The sequence below is a fragment of the Callorhinus ursinus genome, unplaced genomic scaffold (genome assembly GCF_003265705.2).
Source record: "Callorhinus ursinus isolate GAN/ISIS: 27379988/994484 unplaced genomic scaffold, GSC_fseal_2.0 scaffold7, whole genome shotgun sequence".
In the NCBI taxonomy this organism is placed as follows: domain Eukaryota; kingdom Metazoa; phylum Chordata; class Mammalia; order Carnivora; family Otariidae; genus Callorhinus; species Callorhinus ursinus.
In genome coordinates this window covers 16,907,240-16,920,164 of record NW_027397069.1, presented here as the reverse complement: position 1 = coordinate 16,920,164, position 12,925 = coordinate 16,907,240, and the positions used below count along the sequence as shown (strand labels likewise).

General features: G+C 37.2%; 1 pseudogene; it reads right to left on the bottom strand.

Moving 5' to 3' along the window:
- Positions 1–707: 707 nt before the first annotated feature.
- Positions 708–1,915, bottom strand: LOC112826319 (SWI/SNF-related matrix-associated actin-dependent regulator of chromatin subfamily E member 1 pseudogene; annotated as a pseudogene).
- Between the last annotated feature and the right edge of the window lie 11,010 nt (positions 1,916–12,925).

Below are 12,925 nucleotides of genomic sequence, written 5' to 3'. Positions count from 1 at the left end.
GTGTCTTGAAGGATTCTCAGCTTTCCAACTTGTACAGTTGGATGGATGCTGTTATCATTCATTCAGATAGGAGCCATTAGAGGCAGACACGGCAAGTTCACCATTGAACATGGAAACATACACATAGTTATACGGATATATGGGACTAGAATTCAAAAGGGTTGAGATGCAGACACCTACTTACATATTCCTAACAATGGAAGCCATGGATATGGTGTGAACACTTAACTGAAAGACATTGAGTGAGAAAGGATCATATGACCTATGACAAACCACAAAGAAATTCAACAGTGAAGGACTGGATGGAAATAAAAAAAAATGGACCATCAATGTGGTTGAGAAGGGAGAATTAGAGCATAAGAGGAATGCCAGAAGAGGGTGGTATGGAATAAACCAAAGCAATATGCTGTTGTTTTTACTACTATTGTTATTACGAATATTATTTTATTTAGGGGCAGTGGCTTAACGTTAACTCAGAGGTAGTACGGAGTGTTTCTGAAATAACAGGCGAGGTGCGAGTTGGAAAATAGTCCCTGGACTTAGTGATACGAGGAACAGTGATGTGGAAAGGAAGAGCTCTCTAAGTAGAGGGGTGAGTAGATAGGATGGAATGGAGTGACGAATGAGAGCATGATGAAGAAATCTCTCTCTCTCTCTCTTTTTTTCATTTAAAAAAAGTATTTAGAACACATAAAACAAGGCAACATTTATTCTTTCTTCTTGTCTTCCGGGTGGGGTCCGTGGTGGCTCCTCCATGTTGCTCTCTGAGACAGTGTTACTATCACTGGGCTCCTCCTCAGCCATCCTGTCTGCCCCCTTCTGCTCCTCTCCTTGTCTTCAGGAGTAGATGTGCCTTCCTCATCATTCTATTGGCTTTCTGTCGCTTCTTCAAGGTGTGTCTCCTCTATGTCCACTGGGATGCTCTCGTGGTCTTTCTGTTCCTCAGTCTTACTAGGAGCTTGCTCTTCCTCAGGACCCAAGCTGCTCTGACTGTCTCCAGGTTGCCCGGCCATCTCCTTCTTCCTTTTCTCCTGCCTTTTGTGAGCCTGTTCCTCTGCCTGCACAATTTCAGGGGCAATTTTTTCCATATCCATGTCTACTTTCAAGCTGCACAAACTTTTGTTCATTGTTAAAAGAATCTGTGCTTTCCAGGAATTTCCTCTTCGTTTCCTGGTGTTGCTCCTCTATTTGAAACAGTTGAGCATCTAGTTTTTGCTGATGAGCCATTAAGGACTGGACCTTCATTCTAGCTGTCGTGACCACTGACCGAACGCCTGGCACGGCACTCTCACTGAGGATTTCGCTGATGAGGTGGTGGTTTCTCGGGAAACTGACGGTGGCCTTGTACTTCACTGAAAGCCATCATCGTAATCATCTGGATCTTCTGTTAAATGCTCACATGCTCACGTAAGGTTCTCCTTTCTCCAGGCAAGGCCGTCTCTGTCCACTTTCTTCCTCCAGAGCAGCTTATGTATGACTTTTTGCATTTATGTAAGCAGAGTATACAGGGGAATTATGATAGGCCTTCGTAGATTCGTTGTACTCTAACTTTTCTGCTTTGTATTCATTTACATATTCTTGTTTTTTTCATTAGTGAGATCTCGCCACATGCCACCAATAATCTTGGCAATCTCCCACAACTTTAAGGTCAGGGTTGGAAGCTTTTACTTGGTCCCAGAACTTTCTGCTGTACCTCATGTGGGGCATCTGTGGCTTATCTGATGGCCGTGGGTGTTTTGGAATCGTAATACCAGAGGATGCCCAGCCGGCTGCTGGTGACCGGGTTCCCTCCTAGCCTGTAGTTGTTGTAGGAGAAATGACTGTATGGACTGTGTCCCCCAAACCCAGTTGTGCTGGGTATTTGTGTTGCAGGTGCTGGAGTGAGAGGTGGGGCATAAGATGGTTTTTTTGACATTTTGGAAGATTAAGCCCTCAGTTCCTTAAGAATGAATCTGAGACACAGCAGGCATAAAAAGTGCCCAGAGCTCCACCCTCCTTTCCTTTATGTGATGATGAAGAAATTTCTTAAGTTGGGCCCTGAACGTAAGAATACAGGGTGGTGGGTGGGTAGTAAATTGACTTTGGAAAAAGGACTTTTTTTTTTTTTTTTTAAAGGTTAGAGAGAATCCAGCCTGTTTCAGTGCCGGTGGAAAAGATAAATAGTGGGGCGTAATATACAGAAAAGTGATTGATCTGGCCAAGAGGAGGCAGGAGCAGATGAATGCAGAATTTCTTTGTTCCTCGGAAGAAGTACAAAAGAGAGGCAGGTACATATCCTAAAAGTGAATGTTTAAAACACTACAAAGTCCTTTCTAAATGTGCATATAGATTAGCTCACTCAAACCATAGCCATACAAAGTAGTACTGCTGACCCTATTTTATAGGTGAGAGACCAAGTAAATTAGCAAAAGCCAGTTTTGTAGGGAAGGGAACCAGGAAACAAACCTGGAAAGACCGACTCCAGCATCAAGTGGTTAGCCATTACCTTATATCTTCTATCTGGCCTTACAGTTTTCCAGCTAATTTTTGAGAACTCTGAGGGAAGCCCATCTGCCTCATGACCTCCACCTGCTTTCAGTAAAGACAAATTGAATCTTTGAAATGAATTACATATAATTATTCCAACATTTTAGATAAACAAAAGTTTAAAGGAGATGAGAAATGACCTCAGTTTTATTTATAGTAAATGGAAAAGACAAAATTTGAACCCAAATCCGTCTAAATTTAAAGCCATTGACCTTTTCTTTTGCCAAGATGAATGATTTTCAAGTTCTCCTGGTTGAAAGCTGCTCTCCTGCTGATCACAGTCACTCCAAGATCGATCTCTCAACCCTGCTTTAAAAGAAAGCTTTTCTTTTTTCCCCCTTTCCCCTCTAGAACCTACTACAGTAATTCAAATTTGTTACCCTCATCAATGCTCCCTAGCACCCCATACCTACTTCAATCACAGCATACAGCTTTGCATTATAATCATCTGGTTAATTATGGAACAAGATCACTGTTAACACTTTTTTTTTTTTTTAATGAGAAAGGCTACCAGCTGCTAAAAAGTAGTCTTGCTGAAAATAACCTGGAGCAGATATTGTAGATTATCACACATTACTTATTTCAGTGTCTTAGCTTTACGAAGGCATTGGATAGATGACGTATGAAGTCCTAGGACTTTGACAAAATCAAAGTCTTGAATTTGCCTTGAATTGCTGTAATCTGAGATCTAACATTACAGTAACATTTTGTCTGGAGAAGGGGTGCCATGTCTTATGTACTTTGGTAAAGGAGACCCCCCCCAAGTACACCAGAGGAGGTTCACAGGGTAGGTAGTGTTCTCTGAGCTGGTGTTGGGGGGTTGCTGATTCTTGTGGGGATCTTAGTCTGTATCTAAAGCTAGAACACTTCTGAGGCTCATTGATTAAATTTGGCAGGTAAGAGCTGAACATGGGGGAAGGCAATGAAAAATATCTGAACTAGTCCTCACTTGAGTGAGCAGCAGGGAACAGGTTTCATCTTCTTTACTGGGCAGGACCCAGTCTAGAAAACGTGTACTTTTGGCAATAAGAAACCCTGACAAACCTCTGATTCTCTTACCCTGGCCCTGAAAGCCACACTCCCACTCCCTGTCCACTAACTGAAGCAAGTTTCTTGGACTAGCCTGTGGCAGGACATCTTAAGAGCTAAAGGAGGGGTTAATTGGGAAAATAAAAATCATTGCCATTTGTTAGGTAATAGTTAAACAGGGCAAAAGGATTTTCTTTTGCTAATTCCTACTCCAGTGTGTGAAGCCCCTGCTGATTTATTTTTGCCACTCCTGTATTGCAAACGTCTGCTTAGAGTGGATCTTAACTGTGTTTAATAAGAAAGACAGGAAGAAGCATAGCATATGTATTTTTACTTTGGGTGGTAGGCTCATGTGGCTCTCTCTCTAAATGATTGCAATGGCTATCTTATGGGACTTGTAGCACGATGGATGCTAGGAATGTTCCAGATATTACCTCTTTTAATACTTACACATCTCTGTCTGATAGGTACCTGCTATTTGTTAAAACCTGAGACTTGGGCATTAAACTACATAGCCAGCATCACATAATTAGATATTGATAAAATCTGTATTGAAGCAGGCTTAAAATACAAGTAGTTTAGTTACAGAAACTGTCCTCTTAATCCTAAACATAATTCTGTGCCTTGTTGAAAGGACTAGGCTGAAAGTATTTTAAGTGGATTCTGTGTAAAGTAAAATTTCCTTTACTATCAATCTCTTAAGCATAAAAGCCTTGTATTTTCTCATAGGTAAATTATATTTTAGACACAGAATAAAGATGAGTTAAGAAATTATTACCAAAATTTCACCATTGCTTCAGAACTGTGGTTTTGAAAATATATTTAGTAACCTCAATAACTTATTTTTGATTTTGCATCAATAATTTTGGAAGAGACACTATGGTTATAAACTGTGTCATTTGAAAATTAATCTTAGCCATTAGTGAATGAACAACGTTTACTGAGTTTTTCTTGAAGGAGGTGTACAACATCATTTAACTCTTTCCAAGGCCTCTCTTGCCTAAGCCATACACATAAAAGTGGAGGAATTCCACAAATAAAAATCGGATGGTAGCATGTAAGTCTGCCCTGAATTGAACCAAAATAATAAAATATTCTTTGTATAAGGTCTAAAGATGTTTTATACCCACCCCCTCCCCAGCACCCTACCCCAGCTTTTCCTCCTCCTTTCCTCTGCCTCCCATATGTAAGGTATGTGGTCCCACACAGTGGATGTACCTTTGCAGAAGTCAACCAGCTGCTGTTACTTCTTCCTGCATTTCCAGGAAGAAATGTATTGTGCTGTGTTTGGATTAGAGTATGTCACCACAAAGATTACGGGTGACTGAAAATTATAATTCAGACTGAGATAGGGGAAAAATTATTTGGACATGAATCACAGAATCATGGAAATTACACAGCTTTTCCTTTACAGTTTTTTCCCTTTTCATCTCTGTCCAATCCTTCAGGCTGTCCCCTTTCTCCTTTTTTAGGATCGAATCCTGAGTATGCTGCCGACACTGTCATAGGTACTTATCTCTTGAGGGGTTCAGGTTTAGTTGAGAAGGAAAACATACAAGCCATACAATGCAGAAGAGGGTGAAACGTTTTACATAAAGAAAATACTGCAGAGTGGATTTTCAATTGTACCTCCTAGCATTTCAGATAAGGTGGTGTTATTCTAAATCAGCATTGTTTGACGATTGAACACTAACAAAAAGAAATAAAAGGGTGTGATTTTAATTCAAAACTGCCATTTAAATTGTTGTATTTTGGATTCTAGAATCTGAGAGCTAAATTTCATCACCTTCCAAATTGCAAGCAGGCAATTTGGTCTGGCAAATCCAAGGAAGAAGTTTAAAATAATCTCTTTTTTTATAAAAATACCTGTGCCATATTTTTCAATTTCAATGATTATTCTAATGGAGAAATCTTGATGATTTTAATAAACTCCATTACACAGCACTGTATATCGATGATGACATTCTTTGTGAAACATTTTAAAGCGAACTAATTAAATAATTTGGTATTTTCAGTAAAGTTTAGTCATTTCAAAGCACTCTGAAAGCATGTTCATAGCAAATTAGTGAAGACTAATTCTAACTAGGATCGATCTCCTAACGATCAATTTTGTTTGCTTCCCATTAGCCTAGTATTAGGCCAATACTAGAGTTTTTTTGATTTTCAAATTTTTTTTAATTTTAAACAAGATTTTATTTATTTATTTGAGAGAGAGACAGAGAGAGAAAGAGCATGAATGGGGGAGGGTCTGAGGGAGAAGCAGACTCCCCACTGAGTAGGATATGAGGTTTGATCCCATGACCCGAGCCGAAGGCAGACACCTAACCATCTGAGCCACCTGGGTACCCCTGATTCTCAAATTATTTTTGATGTAATGCCATATGTAGTAGTTTGCCCTCACAAAGTACCACAAACTGGGTGGCTTAAACAGAAATTTATTATCTCACAGTTCGGAAGTGTTGCTAGGATTGGTTCCTTCTGAGGGGTGTAAGGGAAGAGTATGTTCTAAGCCTTTCTCCCCGGCTTGTCAATAGCTAATTTCATGTACACAATGTGCTCTCCTGTATGTGTGCCTGTGCAGAAATTTCCACCTCTTATAGGGATACCAATCACATATGATTAGGGCCTACCCTATAGGGCTCTTATTAACTAATTACATCCCCGACATCCTATTTCCAAATAAGACCATTTTCTGAGGTATTGAGAGTTAAAACTTCAACACATAATTTTTGCGGGGGGGCGCTCTACGTAACCCATAACACCATCAAGTTTTGTAATTCAGTCTTTATTTTAAAAAATGTAGGAATAAATTGAAAATAATGTCCTGATCTCTGGATCTTCGGTGTCACATTAACATATGGAAAACAAATGAGCATTTTTACAAAGTCTACTTTTGACCGTCTGTAAAAGATCAGATGACATTTTTTTTCTATAGTATCCCTTGTATCCACGTGGACATTGGTAGTCTAGACATGATGATTTAATATGCAGTATAATACCAAACAGCTCTTGTTTTGTCATGCTTTGTGTCTGGATGTAGGGGGAAGGGAGATAGAAATAGAGCGGGTTATCATGTGTTTGCCGACTGAACAAATTACCTTGTTTTTTTTTTTTTTTTTTTTTTAAGTAGGCTCCACACCCAGCATGGAGCCCTATATGGGGCTTGAACTCAGGACTCTGAGATCCAGACCTAAAGTGAGATCAAGAGCCAGATGCTCAGTCAACTGAGCCACCCAGGTGCCCAACAAATTTCTTTTCAGTTAGTTTTGGTTCTGGCAGATGGTTTCCAAGATTATTCCCAGATTATTACCTTCAATACTTAATACTCAATAGTACATGAAGACATTTTTATTATAGGCTGAGACTTTGGGGAACATAACTTCTTTCCTAAAAACTAGAAAATCAAATTTGTTTACTGAGTAGAAGCACTATTAAATATATCTTTCTTCTTCATATATATTTTAAGTGTTAGTTTGTAAAATCTATCAACAGTTCTAAAATAACATTTCTAAGGTATAGACATACTCAGTGATCCTTGAAGATAAGCTGTGATTGATGCAAGAATTAAACGTAGAAATACCTAGTAAACATTTGTGAAAAATGATTATGTATTTACAGTTATTTTATTAACTTGTGTAATATTTTTTATTGAGCTAGAATGAAGTTTTCCAGGTTTCAAAAAGAAGTACTAGAAACTGGAATTAAATACAGTCTATTTATGATACATATATATATAGTATAAAAACTATGAGAATCAAGGACATTTCAGAACAAAAAATGGGGAACCAGCTCATGTTAAGAGTATGAAGGTAGGAACAAGAATTGGTAGATATTAACAAAGGAAAAGAGATGTAGTTTAGATGGCTTATAAAATTAGGTCAACTCATTTGTTAATTGCTTTTTCCTTTAAAGGTCTTTTGGGAGACTTTAATATAATAGTTATTTTAAGAATAAAATACCTTTCTTCTCCCATTCTCATATTTGATCATTAAAATTTTTAGTATCAAGGGAAACTTAAAATATTGCACTTTGAATCAGCTAAATTATATGAATAAATTATCTGTAACAAAGAACTGATGTTTCTAGACATAATATCTGTCATATTACTGAATTCCGAAATAAGAGATGATTTGGAATATATATTATATGCTACTTATTTTCTCTTGTTTTTCAGTGGTCTGCATGGGTTATTAGGAAACGTAGGTCCAGAAACAGAATGAATTGTTTTGGAATTTACCATAACATGTTTAACTGACATGCTGAAGGAGAGTATTAATCTTCTGCTAAAATTAAGAATAAACATTAATGATAACCATGAGGAAGCAAATATAGGTGTTTATATTGGTATCTGCTCAGAGATACCATATACAACACCCTTTAGTATTAAAGATATAATGTCTACCATGAAAACCCATATTGTGATATCATTATAATGAAGAAATAAAAAGATTGAAAATAACTAAATCCGTATACAATATCTAGCTTTAACGTTACTAAATTATAATTAATATTATGTGTTCAGTATAATTCATTTTATGTGTTTAGTAATATATCTGCTTTGGGTAGTTCCTCACTTCCAGGGTTTAATCTACAGGCTGTCAGGAATTCTCTTTGCCTTATCCTCGATTGTGTATCCCAATCACATAGATTAGGACCTGTTACTAAGTCAGTATGCAATAAATGGCAATTGGTAATTAACATTGCCACTGTTGGGCGCCTGGGTGGCTCAGATGGTTAAGCGTCTGCCTTCGGCTCAGGTCGTGATCCCAGGGTCCTAGGATCGAGTCCCACATCAGGCTCCCTGCTCCTTGGGAACCTGCTTCTCTCTCTCTCTCCCTCCCTCTGTCTCTCATGAATAAAAAAAAAAAAAAAAAAACATTCCCACTGTTACAAAATTGAACAAAAATTTAAAGAATATGCAGTATGATCAAGTTAACTGTTAATAAAACTATTTGTTAGTATTAATTAAACTTTAATAAACTGCAGTTATTTAGGAATACATATCATATTTTTTAATATATAAATATTTTAAAATTTTAGCCATAAATTGCAATACATAGAAAATGCATTTGGGGGCGCCTGGGTGGCTCAGTCAGTTAAGCTTCTGCCTTCAGCTCAGTTCATGTTCAATTCATGATCCCAGGGTTCCTGGGATGGAGCCCCACATCAGGTTCCCTGCTGAGTGAGGAGTCTACTTCTCCCTCTTCCTTTGCCCCTCCCCCTGCTAGTGAGCTCTCTTTCTCTCTCTCTCTCTCTCAAATAAATAAATAAAATCTTCCCAAAAAATGCATTTGGAATTAAAAATAAGATTTATTATTAACCTTAGACTTGGCTCATTTTGTGCCATGCCTCTTCTTTTGGCTCTTGTTACTCCTCTTATTGTAGAATATAGAAAATAACATGGATATTTTTATCATGAAGGTGGCTTCTCTAGTTATTTTTATCTTTTAAGTGACAGATATTTTGTACTGTCTAAATGGGAATACTGTCTTAGGAATTAGTGAGTTCTTTTTACTGGAACTATAAAGAATAAAGCTGGGAAATATATAATTATGTCCTGGATATGCTGAGAGGGGTTTCATACATTAAATATGAAATGGTACAAAAAATGGTTTTCAAATTGTAGTCCATGAATTTCTAGGGATTCTTTCCTGATTGCCAAGCGTGCTCTTTGGGAATGAAGGAAGAGCCAAGCAGACAATGCTCTGGGACCTTCATTTATGTTTTAAGCAGGGCAGATTGATATTAACTACTTTAGGTATTAGGGGTCCATAAAGGATTTATCCTGAGGAAAGTAGTACATGTTATTTAAGCTTAATAGCCACAGTATTAAAGACTCTTTGAGGTCCTTTTAAGTTGGTGGTCCCATAATTCCACAAATACACATGATAAAGGTATTACGTGTCTGTATACATAAGCTATTATCACTTTCCTCTTCGAGTATATATTCCCCTCCTTGAAGGAGAATTACTTTACCCCTCCCTGGTGAATCATCGAAAATGTTAGGCTTGATAACACTGTTAGTTTTGCAGAAGTTTTGAAAATATCTACCTGGTTATATTCATAGAAACATTAAATATCTGTACAGTAAACTATGTATAATAATGTTACCATAAAATGTACATAGTCTTCAGTAAAACAAAAATATATATGCATATATTTGACAATGAAAGATATTCTAAATGGGTAGTAAGGAATTTTAAAAAGACAGAGTAATTACACAATACTTACTATTAAGGTAATGTGTGGAAATGCTATTTATTTTTAATGGTTGGCTTTTGAACAATTTCAAAATTATAGAAAAGTATTAAGTACAACACGGAGATTTTTTTTCTTTTTTTTCTCTTCTTTTTCTTTTTTTAGCAAAGGGCTCATCACTGCATTCCTCTCCAACCACACTTGGCCACCATGAAGAATTTTTTTTCTTAAAATATTGAGAGTATATTGCTAAACTGATGCCCTGTCAACCCCAAATTCCTTAATATATATCTTATAATTATGTACATGGCTCTCACATAACCACAGTACTAAAGTCACAATCTGAAAATTAATATTGTTATACCATATCCATTTCATCCTTGGATCCCACTCAGATTGTTTCAGTTATCTTTATATTGTTCTTTGTAGCAAATTGATCAGGTTCAGAATCATTGGTGGCATTCACTTGGCATGACTCTGTAGTTTCCTTCAAACTAGAATAGTTCTCCGTGTTCCCTTGAGTTTCATGATCTTAAAGATTTTGAAGTATAAGAAAATCATTTTGTAGAATGGTTCTCCATCTGAGTTTATGATTATCTATGCATGATTATCTTTTCCAGGAAAACCACAGAAACTGGATCTCGTTCTCTTTGTGTGTATTACGAGGTGGCATGTGATTTATATTTTTTCCTAATACTGATGATGATCACTTTGACTGGTTGATTAAGGTGGTATCCAACAAGGTTCTCCATTGTAGAGTTACTGTTTTTCTCCTTTTACCATGGACAAATATTTTGTGGACAGGTACATTGAAACAATGTAAATAGCCACGTTCCTCATCGAAATTTTGACTTATTCTGTTTGTTTATTTATAGCAATATGGGCTCATGATTATCATTTTATTCAATGAGTTAAATTAATTAATATTACTTATTTGGCCAGAAGAAGAGCCCCTTTAGCCTTATCACTGTCTGTGATCTCTCACCCTGATCAGGTTCCAACACCCAGAGCTGGTAACCCACTCTAGTCCACTGTGTCTCTCCAAGCTCATTCACATTAGTCCACATGCCTTCATCGCTATGCCACTTCATAGTTCTAGGACCGAATTGCTCAGAATGGTAAAGGGAAAGATGGGGAAAAAAAGAGGAAAAGACACAATATTTTTACCTTAATTATTGAAAATGCCAGGACACCTGGGTGGCTCAGTTGGTTAAGCCTTTGGCTCAGGTCATGATCCTGGGATCCTGGGATCAAGTCCTGCATGGAGCTCCCTGCTCAGCGGGGAGTCTGCTTCTCCCTCTGCCTGCCACTCCCCCTGCTTGTGCTTGCTCTCTATTTCTTAATCTCTCTCTAACAAATAAATAAATAAAATCTTTTAAAAAAATAATTTAAAAAATAATAAAATGCCATTTTGTTACTGATTTAGAAAGTTAACTACTTTTTTAAAAAGTGTTTTCGTGGTCTTCTAGAAACCAATGATTAATGGGGAGACTGGGTGGCTCAGTTGTAAAGTGTCTGCCTTTGGCTCAGGTCATGATCTCAGGGTCCTGGGATCCATCCCTGCATTGGGCTCCCTGCTCAGCAGGAAGCCTGCTTCTCTCTCTCCCACTCCCCCTGCTTGTTTTCTCTCTCTCGCTGTCTCCCTCTCTGTCAAATAAATAAATAAAATCTTAAAAAAAAAAAAGGAAACCAATGATTACAGTGGTGGTGGTGTGTCTGTAGGTGTGTGCATTTTCTCCTAATGAGTAGGTGTGTTGCAATTACAAATATTCTCTTACTAAGATTTGTAGAGAACTAAAATTTGAAAAAAAAAAATAGAAAAATACCATTGTGCAGTCAAATCTGAATATTAGCTATCTACCTACTGCTCCTCTGGTGATAGAACCCTGTTCCCACTCATTGTCTAAAAACATTAGAATCACCTTTGAATTCTCTCCTTTTTCACCTACAAAATTCTTTTGGTTTCATATTTGCAGTATTTTACTTTTGCTTCTTCATTTACTTTCTGTATTCTCCTTGTCATCCTTCTTTCCCCTAGTTTGCTGCAATGATGCAAAACTGGTCTTCCTCTTACAATCTTTATGCCTTGATCTTTTTTTTTTTTAAGATTTTATTTATTTATTTGACAGAGAGAGACACAGAGAGAGAGGGAACACAAGCAGGGGGAGTGGGAGAGGGAGAAGCAGGCTCCCCACTGAGCAGCGAGCCTGATGCGGGACTTGATCCCAGGACCGTGGGATCATGACCTGAGCCAAAGGCAGACGCTTAACGACTGAGCCACCGAAGCGCCCCTTTATGCCTTGAGCTTACCCTGGGCTGCCAAATTACTATCTTCTACTCCCCATGGCCAGGAAAAGAAAGGCATTCAACAACTTCTAGGTTCTCCCTTCTTACCTACCTTTACAATCTTTTCTTTTCCACTCTTTTCTTTTAAAATTGGTCACTCCAGCCAAAGAAAAGATGTATTGTTCCTTTTGGATTTCCAGATCTGTACCTTTTCATTTTCTTTTGCACGTGGCACTCTCTTTCTTAATACTCCATTCACTCAGCTGTTCCCTAACACTTAAAGCCCAGGTCAGATGCAACCTCCTCTATGAAATGTTACATGACTTCTCTGGGTCATCCAGCCATATCTTTGTAACCAAATTACATATATTCTTTCCCACATATGTTTTGTTTTTTAATTTATCAACCACTTTACATTTACAATGTGCCAAACACTATTTTAAGCCCTTTACAAATACTAAATTCTGAAAACAACCCTATCATATAGGTATCATTGTTAATCTAATTTTAAAGATTGGAAAACCAATCCACAGAGTTTTTAAACAATGCAAACCTGCACAGTTTGATTATTGAGAACATGTATTTAAATTTTATGCAGTGTGGCTGATGTTACTTATTTATAATTTTACTTCTTTTAAAAATATATAAAGGGAAAACTTATGTCAGTCACTCCCCATTCCCAACAGAACCTAGTTTGTTGCATTGTATTTATAAGGCATCCTAAAAATATTTGTTTGATAAGAAAAGTGTTAATATTTATTGAGCATATATTATGGAGAAGTACTATTACTATTAATTTGCATTTATTAGTTTATTTAATTCTTCGGGACCTACACAGTATGTACTATTACAACTTTTTAAAGATTAAGAAACTGATCTGAAAATG